The following is a 3280-nucleotide window of genomic DNA, read 5'->3' as shown; positions in this document are numbered from 1 at the left end:
TCCCGCCGCAGGCCGCGCCGGCTCTGGAGCGTCGCAGACCGCGCGGCCTCCGCCTGCGGCGCCCCCTGTCGGGCCGCGGCGGAGCCGCCGACTCGCCTCGCCCACGCCACGGCGGGGTGCGCAGGGCCGGGGCGCGGGTTGGCCCCGGCCGGCGGCTGGGCGCTGAGGGGCAGGCGGGAGATGCCCGAGCGGGCTCCGACGCCTCTCCGCACCGCGCTCTGCTCTACCTGCCCCTTCCCAGCCGACCGCGGGGCGCGCGCCGAGCTCTGCCCTGCCCTGGCAGCAGCCGCGCCCCCTCCGCGGGTTCGCGGCCCGGCACACCCCGGGGGCGATGGCCGCGGGGGGAAGGGGGCCGGGCAGCCCAGCTCGGCGGGCGGGCGGGGAGGGAGGGAGGGAGGCGCGGCCGTCCCCGCAAACGGCCCCCGAGGCCGTGGCTGCGGCCTGCCGCGCTCGGCGGGCCCGGGCAGCCCGTGCACCCCGGGGCGGCTGGGGGCCAGCGCGTACTGCTGGCGTACTGCGGAACGGCCGCCGGCCGGGGGCCTGCTCTGGGTCACTGACGTGTCGCATGCAGCTTGTTTTTTAAGTCGTCTCTTTCTTAATTCCTGGTTTTGATAAATCTGGTTTATAACGTCCTGCCACATGGCTTGGGAGAAGTATGAATGTCACCACATTAACTGCTTTCTTAAAAAGTACAAAATTTGAAGATTTAGATATCTATTCGTTAAAAAAACAAATTATGGGGTATAGCAATACACAAAGTATCGAAGTAACTGTTAATGCCATACTACACCTATACTATAGAAGTATTTTAGTATTTAGTTTTGTGACCCCGCATCAGACTGACAACAATCCATCGAACAACATGCTCCCAGCGCTACCAGGGATCGGCTGCAGAGGGAGGAAGAACTGCCTGGAGAAGACCCTGCAGGGCCGATGGCAGCAAGCGGAAAAGAAGCCATGGCTGGGGCTCACGCCGTTTGTCTGGTGCACAAATGTCCCAGCTCCACTGCAGCGGACTCAGTGAGTAGTAACGTTACAGCAAGCCCAGCCTACAGATAAAGGGTCTTTTACAAGTAATGCCACTGGGTAAAATAGACTCCAGGCGTTGTAGTTAACAGCTCTATTAATCTTTTTCTACATCACTGCTCCTAATATAAATGAAACATCATACAGAGGCAGCCTGGACTAATTATTGTTAATAATCTGAGCTGTTTGTCTGGCTATACTTGTGATATACTGATGTTACAGTGCGATACAACTAGTAATAGATTAGTTTAATTACAATAGTCCATTTTAACCTTCAAGAGACACATTTTGCTCTCTTCAGATTTCAAATAAGTTGTATTTATTACTGGAACAAGAAAAATAATTACTGAAGGACAGAAATAGGACTTGGGTTTATTTCATACTTAACTAATGGATTTACTTTAGAAAGGAATATTGTGTTTAAAATAATGTATCCTTTGTGAAAAACAAAAGGACCTCGTTGCTTCAAGTTCAGCACTGCATTATGTGTAGGAAAACTACCTGTTTTCTTCTAACAGGAAAATTTTATAACCTTAAGTTATTTAGCAGAACATGGTTCAACATTTTACAGTGCCTTATAAGTAAAAATGAATCTTGCAAACATGAAATTTCAGGCTTCAAGGATGTAATAGATGTATTTCATGCTCATTTTTCCAGCACCTTCAATTCTCCCCACGACCATGAAGAAATGTGTGATGATGCATAAATACCCAGCTATCTCTTGCTTTTTCACAAATAAGAAATGGAATGATGAAAAAACAGGGAGTCATCAAACACAGAGCCAAAACATAAAAGTGATGAATAAAGTGAATTTGTTTAGAGAGCAGCTTTAAGAATCACAAGTGGAATCAGAGGAATTCTGACTTTTCGTTTCATGAAGTCACTGTTTTGCACGGCTAGTGTGTAAATCAAGATATTTTTCCACATGACTTCTTCATTGTTTCAGCATCCTGGGAATGCCCCTTTAACGAGCAGTTTCTGGATTATCCTGCCTGTGTTTTTATCATGAACTCCCCACCAGGCTGAGGCGTACATTCATTCGTTCCAGTTTTCTGCCTGGAGGGTGACTGATTCTGCTTCCTGCTTGGTTCACTTCCAACTCGTTGTCTTACCATCAGTCATTGCAAAGAGCTGATGCTAGACAGAGTTCCTAGAATCGGAACGAGGTAAATACTTGTGTCAGCCTTCACCCTGTTGGCTGATATACTCAACTGCAATCACGTATTTGCACCAGGGTGGAAAAACAAATCAAAACTCTCCCAGAAAGAAAGATGTCACTAAGAAGAAAATAGGTTTATCCTTGCTCCACTATGGGCAGGCAGTATTCAACCCTATCCAATGGGAAGAAACTTTTCTTTGTACTTCTAGAACAAGGGCTGCAACATTCAGTTGTGGGATATTAGGGTTTTCCTCCCATAATCTACAATAAGAGAGTAAAGAGTACAGCAAAAGATGAGGGTGTTTCTACCCATGCATGTCATGAGTGTTGCCCAGGGGTTAGAGGGGCGAAGCAGAAGCACCACACAGTGCCCTGAGGCAATCACTCTATGTCTTATTGATGTGTCTTTACCAGAGTTCATAACATGTTCATGGACACCTTTGTCTCTTTGCCCTTTTTATTAAAGCTAATAGTTGGAGCAAAGCAGGTAAGGGAGAGCTGATGAGGCAAAAAAAGAAATACAGCAAAATGGAGAAAGTGTGGAAAACCACAAAGTTAGGTACAAACTGGAGTTATAGGAAGCAGAAAAAAAAAACTTCATTCAGAAATTAAAGTTTTATGAGCTTCAAAAGGAGAAAATGTAGGCTGCAGAGGTGCATAATGACAATGTCCTAGCTGTCTTTTTTAAGTGGAGGTATTGTCTTTAATGTAAACGCAAAGAAAGAAAATGCAGCAAGGACTAGCTATGGAAAGTAAGAAAACTCTAATAAATGCAACTTGTAGACAGGGAATCAGGCAGGAAATGGGTGTGATCAAGATTTAGAATAGGAAATGTTACACATAAGAGAATTGAGACCTTGTTTCCAGTATGCATTGTCTAGAAATAGGAGGGGTTGCTACTGTTACCCTGATTTTTTTGTGGCTTGGATTTGTCATGGATCAGTCAGTTTTCTCCAGCAAGTAACTGTAGTTCTGGACTGTAGCAGATACCATTAGAAAAGGGTATCCATTTAGGTTAGTTCAAAGTTAGTTTATTTTACTCAATATAAAATTCCCCTGAATTGGAATGGCTGATGTAAAAAAGAAATTTAAAAA

The 3280-nt window shown here is 46.0% G+C and overlaps 1 protein-coding gene across 1 annotated transcript in view; it reads left to right on the top strand.

Annotated features, from left to right (window-relative positions):
- The first annotated feature begins 428 nt into the window (after window positions 1-428).
- Window positions 429-3280, top strand: part of PTPN21 (protein tyrosine phosphatase non-receptor type 21) — a 58448-nt gene continuing 55596 nt past the window's right edge. The window contains exons 1-2 of the mRNA XM_075426026.1: window positions 429-1020; window positions 1684-2192. The gene's annotated coding sequence lies outside the window, so the exon portion shown is untranslated. The remainder of the gene's footprint in view (window positions 1021-1683; window positions 2193-3280) is intronic.

Source organism: Opisthocomus hoazin, chromosome 7, assembly GCF_030867145.1.
Source record: "Opisthocomus hoazin isolate bOpiHoa1 chromosome 7, bOpiHoa1.hap1, whole genome shotgun sequence".
Classification (NCBI taxonomy): domain Eukaryota; kingdom Metazoa; phylum Chordata; class Aves; order Opisthocomiformes; family Opisthocomidae; genus Opisthocomus; species Opisthocomus hoazin.
The sequence above is the reverse complement of the archived record's forward strand: the minus strand, read 5'-3'. Positions and strand labels throughout refer to the sequence as shown.